General features: G+C 36.3%; 1 protein-coding gene across 5 annotated transcripts in view; it reads right to left on the minus strand.

The window, feature by feature from the left end:
• LOC136843758 (protein abrupt-like) overlaps positions 1 to 13,278 on the minus strand; it is a 206,012-nt gene that overhangs the window by 88,941 nt on the left and 103,793 nt on the right. The gene's annotated exons all lie outside the window — the stretch shown is intronic.

Consider the following 13,278-nt stretch of genomic DNA (forward strand, 5'->3'; position numbering starts at 1 on the left):
ACTAAATGGAAAAACCATACTAAAACACAATGTCAGGACTAAATAGAAAAACTATCACAACAAAATAACAGGACTAAAGGGAAAACCCATATCACAACAAAATTTCAGGACTAAGGAGAAAAAACCTATCACAACACACTGTCAGGACCAAAGGGAGCAACCCTATTACAAAACACTGTCAGGACTAAAAGGAAAAACCCTATCTCAATGCAATGTCGGGACTAAACAGAAAACCTAATCAGAACACACTGTTAGGAATACAGGGAAAACCCTATCACAACACACTGTCAGGACCAAAAGGTAAACCCCTATCACACCACAATGTCAGGACTAAAGGGAAAACCCCTATAACATCACAATGTCAACACTAAAGGGAAAACCCCTATCACATCACAATGCCAGGACTAAAGGGAAAACACTATCACATCACAATGTCAGGACTAAAGGGAAAACCCTATCACATCACAATGTCAGGAGTAAAGGGAAAACCCCTATCACATCACAATGTCAGGACTAAAGGGAAGACCCCTATCACATCACAATGTCAACACTAAAAGGCAAACCCCTATCACATCACAATGTCAGGACTAAAGGGAAAACCTTATCAAACCACAATGTCAGGACTGAAGGGAAAACCCCTATCACATCACAATGTCAGGACTAAAGGGAAAACCCTATCACATCACAATGTCAGGACTAAAGGGAAAACCCTATCCAACCACAATGTCAGGACTATAGGGAAAACCCTATCACATCACAATGTCAGGACTAAAGGGAAAACCCCTATCACATCACAATGTCAGGACTAAAGGGAAAACCCCCATCACATCACAATGTCAGGACTAAAGGAAAAATCCTATCAAACCACAATGTCAGGACTAAAGGGAACACCATATCACAACACAATGTTAGGACTAAAGGGAAAACCCTATCACATCAAAATGTCAGAACTAATGGGAAAACCCTATTACATGGCAATGTCAGGACTAAAGGGAAAACCCATCACATCACAATGTCAGGACTAAAGGGAAAACCCCTATCACATCACAATGTCAGGACTAAAGGGAAAACCGTATCACATCACAATGTCAGGACTAAAGGGAAAACACTATCACATCACAATGTCAGGACTAATGGGAAAACCCTATCACATCACAATGTCAGGACTAAAGGGAAAACCCCTATCACAGCACAATGTCAGGACTAAAGGGAAAACCCCTATCACATCACAATGTCAGGACTAAAGGGAAAACCCTATCACATCATAATGTCAGGACTAAAGGGAAAACCCTATCACATCACAATGCCAGGACTAAAGGGAAAACCCTATCACATCACAACATCAGGACTAAAGGGAAAACCCTATCACATCACTATGTCAGGACTAGAGGGAAAACCCCTATCACATCACAATGTCAGGACTAAAGGGAAAACCCCATCACAACACAATGTCAGGACTAAAGGGAAAACCCTATCACAACACAATGTCAACACTAAAGGGAAAACCCCTATCACATCACAATGTCGGGACTAAGGGGGAAAACACCTATCACATCACAATGTCAGGAATACAGGGAAACCCCTATCACATCACAATGCCAGGAATACAGGGAAAACCGTATCACATCACAATGTCAGTACTAAAGGGAAAACCCTATCCCATCACAATGCCATGACTAAAGGGAAAACCCTATCACATCACAATGTCAGGACTAAAGGGAAACCCCTATCACATCACTATGTCAGGACTAAAGAGAAAACCCTATCACATCACAATGCCAGGACTAAATGGAAAACCCTATCACATCATAATGCCAGGACTAAAGGGAAAACCCTATCACATCACAATGTCAGGACTATAGGAAAACCCCTATCACATCACAATGTCAGGACTAAAGGGAAAACCCCTATCACATCACAATGTCAGGACTAAAGAGAAAACCCCTATCACATCACAATGTTAGGACTAAAGGGAAAACCCCTATCACATCACAATGTCAGGAATATAGGGAAAACCCTATCACATCACAATGACCAGAAACAAGGAAAACCGTATCACTTCACAATGTCAGGAACACAGGGAAAACCCCTATCACATCACAATGTCAGGACTAATGGGAAACCCCTATCACATCACAATGTCAGGACTAAAGGGAAAACCCCTATCACATCACAATGTCAGGACTAAAGTGTAAACCCCTATCATATCACAATGTCAGGACTAAGGGGAAAACCCCTATCACAACACAATGTCAGGAATACAGGGAACCCTATCACAACACAATGTCAGGACTAAATGGAAAAACCCTGCCACAACACACTGTCAGAACCAAAGAGGAAAACCCTTATCTCAACACACTGTCAGAACCAGAGAGGGAAAACCCCTATCACAACACACTGTCAGAACCAGAGGAAAATCCTATCACAACACACTTCCAAGAATAAAGGGGAAAACCCTATCTCAACACAATGTCAGGACTAAAGAGAAAACCCTATCACAACACAATGTCATTACCAAAGAGAAAAACCCTATCGCAACAAAATGTTAGGACTAATGTCAGGACTAAAGGAAAACCCCTTTCACAACACACTGCTAGGATTAAAGGGGAAAACCCTATTACAACACAATGTTAGGACTAAAGAGGAAAACCCTATCACAACACAATGTAAGTATTAAAGAGAAAACCCTATTACAACACACTGTTAGGAATAAAGGAAAAACCTATCACAAGACAATGTTAGGACTAAAGAGAAAAACCCTATCACAACACAATGTTAGGAATAAAGAGAAAAACCCTATCACAACACAATGTTAGGATTAAAGAGAAAACCCTATTGCAACACAGTCAGGAATAAAGGAAAACCCCTATTACAACACAACGTTAGGACTAAAGAGAAAAACCCTATCACAACACAATGTTAGGACTAAAGAGAAAAACCTTACCACAACACAATGTAAGTACCAAAGAGAAAGCCTACCACAACACACTGTCAGGAATAAAGGAAAACCCTATTACAACACAACGTTAGGACTAAAGAGAAAAACCCTACCACAACACAATGTTAGGACTAAAGAGAAAAACCTTACCACAACACAATGTAAGTACTAAAGAGAAACCCTACCACAACACACTGTCAAGAATACAGGAAAAACCCTACCACAACACAATGTTAGGACTAAAGAGAAAACCCTATTACAACACAAGTTAGGACTAAAGAGAAAAACCCTATCACAACACAATGTTAGGACTAAAGGGAAAACCCTACCACAACACACTGTCAGGAATAAAGGAAAAACCCTATCACAAGACAGTGTTAGGACTAAAGAGAAAAACCCTATCACAACACAATGTTAGGACTAAAGAGAAAAACCCTATCACAACACAATGTTAGGACTAAAGAGAAAAACCTTATCAAAACACAATGTTAGGACTAAAGACAAAAACCCCATCACAACACAATGTTAAGACTAAAGAGGAAACCTTATCACAACATACTGTCGGGAATAAAGGAAAAACCCTATTACAACACAAAGCTACGACTACAGAGAAAAACCCTAGCACAACACGATATTAGAACTAAAGTGAAAAAACCCTATCACAACACAATGTTAGTACTAAAGAGAAAAACCCTATCACAACACTATATTAGGACTAAAGAGAAAAAACTTATCACAACACAATGTTAGGACTAAAGACAAAAACCCTATCACAACAAAATGTTAAGACAAAAAGAAAACCCTATCACAACACACTGTCAAGTCTAATCATAATAATCTATATCTCAACCCAATATCTGGAATACAGACAATTCATCACAGAACACAATGTCAAAAAACAGAACAGTCCATCTCACCGAAAAATGCCAGGAATAAAGATAATAATCCATCTCAAAACACAGAGTGGGGAATAGAAAGAAAAACATTTTACTTCACAATGTTAGGAATAGGTAGCATAATCCTCAATGTCAGGAATACATAGAATACGCCATCTCAAAATAAATGCAAGGAATGAAGAAGACATAATTCGTCTCACAATGCAATGTATGGAATACAGAGAATGGTTCATCTCAAGACACAGTGTCAGGAACATAGAGAATTATTTGTCTTACAAGGCAAAATTTGGCATACAGAGAATAATCTGTATCACAACACAATGTCTAATCCTCAATGCCAATAAAGATACTGTCTCACAACACACTGTCAGGAATACCGAGAATAATTCACAACATGTCAGGAATACCGAGAATAATCCACATGTCAGGAATACTGAGAATAATCCACATGTCAGGAATAATGAGAATAATCCACATGTCATGAATACTCAGAATAATCCACATCATGTCAGGAATACCAAAAATAATCCACAACATGTCAGGAATACTGAGAATAATCCACATGTCAGGAATACTGAGAATAATCCACATGTCAGGAATACTGAGAATAATCCACATGTCAGGAATACTGAGAATAATCCACAACAGGTTAGGAATACTGAGAATAATCCACATGTCAGGAAAACAGAATAATCCACAATATGTCAGGAATACTGAGAATTATCCACAACACGTCAGGAATACTGAGAATTATCCACAACACATCAGGAATACTGAGTATAATCCATGTCAAGTAAACTGAGAATAATCCATGTCAGGAATACTGAGAATAATCCACATCATGTCAGGAATACCAAAAATAATCCACAATATGTCAGGAATACTGAGAATAATCCACATGTCAGGAATACTGGAAATAATCTGCAACATGTCAGGAATACCGAGAATAATCCACAACATGTCAGGAATACTGAGAATAATCCACATGTCAGGAATACTGAGAATACTCCACATGTCAGGAATACTGAGAATAATCCAAATCACGTCAGGAATACTGAGAATAATCCACATCACGTCAGGAATAGAGAATAATCCACATCATGTCAGGAATACTGAGAATAATCCACATGTCAGGAATACCGAGAATAATCCACATGTCAGGAATACTGAGAATAATCCACATGTCAGGAATACCGAGAATAATCCACAACATGTCAGGAATACCGAGAATAATCCACATGTCAGGAATACCGAGAATAATCCACATGTCAGGAATACTGAGAATAATCCACATCATGTCAGGAATACTGAGAATAATCCACATCATGTCAGGAATACTGAGAATAATCCACATCATTTCAGGAATACTGAGAATAATCCACATCATTTCAGGAATACTGAGAATAATCCACATCATGTCAGGAATACTGAGAATAATCATCACAACACAATGTTGGGAATACTGAGACTAATCCGTCTCACAACACAACGTCAGGTAAATGGAGAATAATCTCTCTCAAAGCGCACTGTCCTATTTTATACGGTGGCCAGACGTCCTGCTTTAGGAAGGACAGTCCTGTTTTTGAGCATTCTGTCCTCTGTCCTGCTTCACCCTAAGAAGGACGTTAAATTGTCCTGCTTTTTGGGTCTGTCTAAATATATATATATATATATATAATATATATATATATATATATATATATATATATATATATATATATATATATATATATATATATATATATATATTAATACTAAAAATATAAATAAATACAAATACATATACTAAAACAGTGAGAACTGATGGTCAAAATAACCAATGATTTTTGTTTTCATTTGGCCAATAATTTTATATAGTGACTGTTGGCACAGTTAGGAACACTAGGCATGGAGCCGCAGTGTACTTGTTTATAGGCCAGTTTACACTATGACGTTTGCGGCGCCGCATAACTTATGAATAAAATTGAATATTAATTAATTTCATTTCTTTATTCATACACTATTTGACATTTAAACACTCAAGTCAAGTTATATATATTATATATATATACATATATATGTGTATATATATACATATACATTATACAACATTTTATATTTCAACTCCTCAATACTCATGTTTAATTTGGGTTAAAAATTGGTGTTGGCAAAAAAAAAAAAAAATTGTCCTTCTTTTTGGGAATTTGGAAATGGCCACCCTAACTGTCAAGGATACAGAGAATATTCCACCTCAAGACATAATACCCAGAACACTTGAGACCAATCTATCTCTACACATACCAGGAAAACAAGAGAATACTTCGTATCACAACTCAGGAATGCAGAATGATACACACTGCCAGAAATTAAGATAATAAGCTGTCTCACAACACAATTTCAGGAATATTGAGAATAATCCATCTCAACACAATGTCAATAATCCCAAACCACGATGTCAGGAATACTGAGAATAATCCGTTTCACAAAGCAATGTTGGGATTACAGGGAATAATTCATCTCACGACAAGATGTCAGGTATAAAGAAGATAGTCTCCTAACGCAATGCCAGAAATATAATATTAATCCGTCTCAATTATTATCAATAAAATAGTTTTACCAGACCACTAAGTTGATTATCTGTTCTCTCAGGGCTGGTCCAAAGGATTTGTATTTACTTATTTTTTTTTTATTTATATTTTGTCAATTTAATTTCGATTTTTCAAAAATGTATAACTGAATTCATTTCAAATGTTAAAAGTTTGACAAAACTTAACTGATCGGTTTATTTCCAAAACCTGGTGTTCAATGCTTTTTTATATTTTGGACGTTCACTCAATAAATGTTTAACTGTTATCGTTACTTTACATTCAGAGCAATCTGGAGCGGGGTTATGTGGATTATCCATTAGATGTCCGTGTGTTGGACGAGAATGGCCTATTAGGAGGCGTGTCAGAACTACTTGCGTGTCTCTCTTTTTGATATGAACTCCATTTTCCAACACTAGGTTTTGTTTTAATTTATGACTTTGGGTCGCTTCTTTGGCTGCCTTATCAACCTCTTAATTTCCTTTGATCCTTACATGGGCAGGGATCCAACATATTTCTATAGTTTTCCATTATTATATAACTTATGGAGTAATAATTTGTTGTACATTATTATTTCATTTAGCGTGTCGCTAAAAAATCACAAAATTATTAAATGACTTTTTTTTATCATTTTTATGGAATCCGTCTCAAAACGCAAGTCACTATTACAGAGAATATATACCAAGAATAATGAAAGCAATACATCTCAAAACAGTTAAGAATAAAGAGAACCCATCTCACATCACACTGTCAAGAACACAGAATACAACGGCATTGAACTTCAACAGCAGATACCTTTGGACCACCCAGCAGCAATGTACCACCAAGCCAGACCCTTCCTCCATCGGAAACGCTGCCAGCCATCCATCGCATCGTCTGCAGACATCGATCAATTCAAAACCGGGTGGTATATCTATCTACAGCGCAAGAACTGAGGATCGATCAACAATCGATCGAAGATAAGAGTCACATACATACATGAGTATATCGTGCAAAAGCCAAGAATGTTTAATTCACGACATTCCTCTACTCTCAAATACGTCTTGTAAGACTATACATGAATGTGCAGATGAAAAAATACAGTATAGAGAAAGATTTTTACTTGAAAAGTTTATACTAATCCTATCAAACTGCTTAACGATTTACTGTTACTGTTCATTATAAATCTTATTAATTGCTTGAATACCCTTATTCATAAAATAAAAATCTTATTAACTGGTCTGGATGCCGCCTTACAAGTCATGTATTTAAAACTATTTCTGTCTGTCGAATTACAGGTCATTTTATTTTCTAGACTATCCAGAAGTTCATTTTGCTACTGTTTAACGGTAAACACGCTGCTACGTCCTTATATAAAAAAAGGTTTACGGCAATGGAGGTTTCTTCTCGGCACTTTACACTGCGACACTGCACCCTTCATGAATTATCGAAAGAGTTCTCAACAGCTATTAAGGAAAGTGAAACCTCTAAATGCGACGGATAAACTGTTTTGCACACCTCAGAATGTGTGCCTTACTGTCATGATGATATTTCATGGCGTCGCATCCCCCATACAAACATTAAATAGAAAAAAAGCCACAGCACAAGCAGATAACAACCAAGTATTCACTGGAACAGGATGCATACGTCTAATATTATTTTCCCGGGTACGCGGGTTTGTCGTCTCCGGTCAATTCGACTCGAGCCGAGTTGCCTGTCGGGTCCACCTGTTGTCAGATATAAGATAACCGGGTACTTGTCAAACTAAGTAATCGTTATTGCTTAGATTTCTTTGTTTAAAAGACCTGGTGATGGGCATCAACAGCAAAGATGCACCACACCTACCGCATTGATGTAAACATACAAAAAATATCTGGGTGATAGGAGTAAACCCTAACTCCCTTTAGTCACAAAGTAAATTACTCGAATCCTGCATCCGTTTGTGCGAGTAAGGCTTTAGCCATTCGCTACTTCAGTCTTCTTTACTCTGAAGTACATTTACGTTATTTTATGTGCGTATTAAAGTATTAGTTTTATCACAAACACAATTCTAATATGTCAGAATTCCATGAATTTTTATTATTTTTTTACGATCTTTCCAAGGTTCGTCATTCAACATCAATGTGCGGTAAATGCAAGCCACTCGGTATCGTTGCCGAAGACATGCGAAAGTATCGTACTGCACCAGTCAGGCGGATAATCAAATTTTCCTTCTGCATGAGGGCATTTCATGCACTTAAAATTTCATACGAAACGCTACGCCTTCCCCCATTTCGGAGACGTTACAGTTTCTGAAAAAACCAGTCGACTATAATTCAACGCAATGTATATCCGGAAAAATGGGAAACTTACTACCCGTCCAAACTCTCAGATCTGGATCCGGTAAAGCAGCTTCCTGGATGGCGTTTCCGAGAATATGACAGGCTAATCTCTTCAATTTAAATGTATGTAGTTTCTACTGTCTGTTTTGAGTTTCCTCTTACATCTACACAGCGTAGTTTGTCTACACTGTAAGGCTTTAAAAAACTGAATTTCTCTCTCTCTCTCTCTCTCTCTCTCGGACACGCGCGCACACTTATTCTTTCTCATAGCTGGACTTATCCTAGGCCTAACTGCCATCTCTAAAAAAACTAGTTGGTGCTGGACATGCCTTCGAATGGAAAACCGCTGCTACAAGGCATTTAACGGTCCCTTGACAAAAGACAATGAAAATTATGGCTTTTGAGTGTTTATCAGAGATTGTGGCTTGTATTTTATTTACCCTTCTAAGGTACTGTGAGCCATGTTTGTGTCTCCGTGTGTGGCTGATTATGTACTACACGTTACTATTAATATCAACAGCATAAGGAATGAAAGCCGATATACCGGCTTTTGCGCACATAAAGCTGCGTGAAGTAAATCTGTTCAACGCAAAAAAAAATTCCTGAGATTTCTTCGATTCGAAAATTAATGTTTTGTTTTTCTTATTTTTTTACATGCTTTGTGAAAAGCTACCTGTGCGTGAGGTTGATGTTGTAGCATAATTTATAAGTAATTGTTGAATTCCAATTAAACTTCCCCCGTTATTTTACTTACAGATTTATCCAAAAGCACGACACAATAAGCAGTCCCATGCTGTACTGAATACCCCGTAGAATGCCTCCGCACTCACCTCTTCTCTCTAGTTACAGCTCAAAGCACCTTGAAAGGTTAAAGAAAAAAATTATCTGCGATAGTACTCACAAGCCACAAATTTCTCTGCCTTCGTCATAACAGGGAAATGCATTCAATCTTGAGTCCAGAACCACCTGGTTCTCTAGGGACGTCACGTCAGGCTGAGGTCAAGTCCAGCAGTGAGAAAGATTGTGGGGTCCCAATCAGTAATCTCATTCGAGTAATACTTAATTGGAAACCAAGTACTTATACCTTAGAGTCAACAAACACACGTCACCTTCCGCTAACGCACATGGCAATTAACTATCATATTTTCAAGTAATGAATGTTAAAATCTTACATTATTTGGGACACGTTCTACTGGATACTTTACATATTCACTGTATGATTATGGGAAAGTAAATTTATGCACAATGAATACAGTAGGCTCCTTCACTTGTACTGTTTGATCCTTGCAAACACAAACTTCCTTCTTTCAAAGTGCAGCATTTGCCTACAGTGCTGACAGGCTGTTTCTGATACTATAATAGACTCGCAAGTAAATCCCAGTACAACCTTGATTCAAAGAAACTGTAAAGCAACAGCACGGAGATAGATACACACACACACATCACATTACATATGTATTATATATTATATAAATTACGTATATGTATATATACAAAATATATATGTATATATATATATCATATAGGCTACATATAAAATATATATATGTATATTACATACATGTATGTATATATATAAATAAATTTATTACTCGTTTAGGCTTCAATATGAAAAGATGGGTTAGATTCCAGATTCTTTCACTTACAAAGCACAAGCTTCTAAAGTGTGTGTGTGTGAGTGAATATTTACATACATACATACATATATATGTGTGTATGTGTGTGTGCTCTTCCCAACATCTGTTGGTTTTTTTTTCCTAATCCCAGTATGACTTGCCCATTGATCTTCAACTCCTCTTGCCCTTTCAAATCTTCAACTCCTCTTGCCCTTTCAAGCATTCTTAATCTCCGTTGTTGTATGCTTAGTCCTTTGTCGTTTGAGATTATCCTCTTACTGTCCATCTTTTTGTTTGTGTCCTTATAAAGAAGACTGTACGTCTTCGAAAGCTGGTACTGTACTTTGTAAATTGAAGAATCAGGAATTTAACCATCCCGGCTTTTGAAGCCTAACATGAGTAATATGACGGTATATTATATATTACACAGTGGCTATTTTGTGATTATATGTATACATATATATATATATATATATATATATATATATATATATATATATATATATATATAGATAGATAGATAGATAGATATCACTGTATTACAGAATATATATATATATATATATATATATATATATATATTAACTCGTTAACACAGTCCACTTGACAAGGTACGTGAAATTGCTGGCAATTTGAGGTATCCAAACAGTTTTATGGAAAACACCTTTTGTAAGGCCAGAAAACGTTTTACGGATTGACGAAAACTGAAAAGTTCGAAAACAAAAATCTTTTAGTGCTACCTTTTTATACTTGCTTTAATAACATCCCGAGACAAGTCAAGCCACTGTTGTGTTTAAAACGCTAGAAACTATTAGAAACTTGCTAATTAGAAATTCACCGGAAAAGGAACAGGATGTATTTATAAAATTCCGCGTAAACAAGGTAATACAACTTATGTAGGACAAAGTGGGAAGACGCTAGCTGTTCGATTAAAACAACACAAATAAGTATAAGAACTGGTAACATGTCAAATGCATTATTTGTGCTCATGAATAATAGTAATCAAGGTATTAATTGGACGGAATCAAAGGAAATTATGTTGTGCATAGATCTAGTAAAAAGAAATGTAATAGGATCCTGTATCATTAAAAAAGATTCTGACAATCTATTAAATATCAGCCTAGGTTTATATAAAGTTGAAATTTTTTTTAACGAATGGCATTTTAAAACAAGTAGGTATTAACACTGTTCGACAATTGTTAGCGTTGTTTATCTTTTTAGCACTGTTTGTCTTACCTTCGAAGTCTTCTGCGACTGTATTTGTTTCCTTGGCACTTGTACCTGAACCTGATGAGGTGTAGAAATACATGAAAGCGCTTGCTTCCAGTCATTTCTTTTCACCTTTCTCTTGGCTGATGCATACTGTATATACAGTATGTATATATATATATATATATATATATATATATATGTATATATATATATATATATATATATATATATATATATACATATATATATATATATATATATATATATATATATATATATATATATATATATATATATATATGACTGTACTGCAAAATTAACTAAATTTCTGTGATACATTTATTTAGATATATATATATATATATATATATATATATATATATATATATATATATATATATATATATGACTGTATTACAAAATTAACTAAATTTCTGTGATACATTTATTTAGCTTGACTGTCAAGTCAGGAGTAACAAGGATATGTGAAGTGCTTAGCATGGCGTGCACAAGTCTGCAAAAGATTCCTACGTGACACACGGAATAGTGTATGCTGTGTGATTTCATTTTTGTTTTAGAATGATGATAACAACTTAAGAAGCTGACTCAGTGCATTGGGTTACAAAGAACACAAGTGAAGAGCAAAATCTGCTAACAATGGCATCAGTCACGCGCGTGGCATAAGTTTCACCTTGTATGCAAGACTCCTCTGATAAAAACCTGTTCTTCCATTCACACGGAATATTTAACAGCTGAAGAAAAAAAACTGAAAATATTATGCTCTAGCATTCCTGTGATTATTTTCAGTCCTCTAGACAACATAATATAGTTGGTACAGCGTTAAATATACGTCAGTGTTAAATACTGTATTCCATTGCACATTAATCGTATAGCAAAATAAATGAAGTGACAGACTTCAATGTGTTAACTACTTCATAGTAATATACTGTACCTAGCAACTGTTTCACAGACTGACACTCCTATAAGCAACAAATACATCATGTTTTAACATATATAACGCAAAGCTTACATTAAAATAACACTGAAAACCCAATACTCCTATCTGCCTCTGCACACCAATATACCTTGCGCCTACACAAGAACCCTAAATGACTGGAACATGCCCGACCTCAGTTACAGAATTCAGTTTGCGTACAAAATAATCTTAAAGTGAAGAAATCTTACATTACAGGTCCACTGCTCTGAACATAAAGGTCACAAGAGAATTATGCATCTGCCATTCAATGCAAAAAAGCTTTTGTGCATCACTACTACATGCCCAAAGGGGCACACACTACTAGAATTATTCCTGGGGGTAGCCATAACCACTGGACTATGACTGGTAACACTGTTTACATGATTAATTCCCATAGTGAGTCCCTGCTCCTTTTCCGCCTTAACCACTCCAAGTAATTCGCGATACACCATGAACATACCTTGCTTGGTTGGGTGATTGTGTTTGAAGTTTGCTTGACTAATTACTAGACAATCATTCTTTCTGTCTGCAATGACTGAAAATCCGCATGGACACTTCATCTTGAACGTCCTGCAACAAGTAAAAGCAAAACTGTCCTGATAAACCACTACGGAATGTAAATATTACCCGGTTCAAGACCCTCCACTGCCAATATAGCAATCATGCTCAACAAAGTCATTAATCCAGTCTCAGAAAAGAAACCAGATTCTGGCAAACCACCAAATCGAGCGCTGCAAAGTAACGGCGTAATTTGCCTGAATTCTGAGGTGTTCTAT

The sequence above is a fragment of the Macrobrachium rosenbergii genome, chromosome 12 (genome assembly GCF_040412425.1).
Source record: "Macrobrachium rosenbergii isolate ZJJX-2024 chromosome 12, ASM4041242v1, whole genome shotgun sequence".
In the NCBI taxonomy this organism is placed as follows: Eukaryota; Metazoa; Arthropoda; class Malacostraca; order Decapoda; family Palaemonidae; genus Macrobrachium; species Macrobrachium rosenbergii.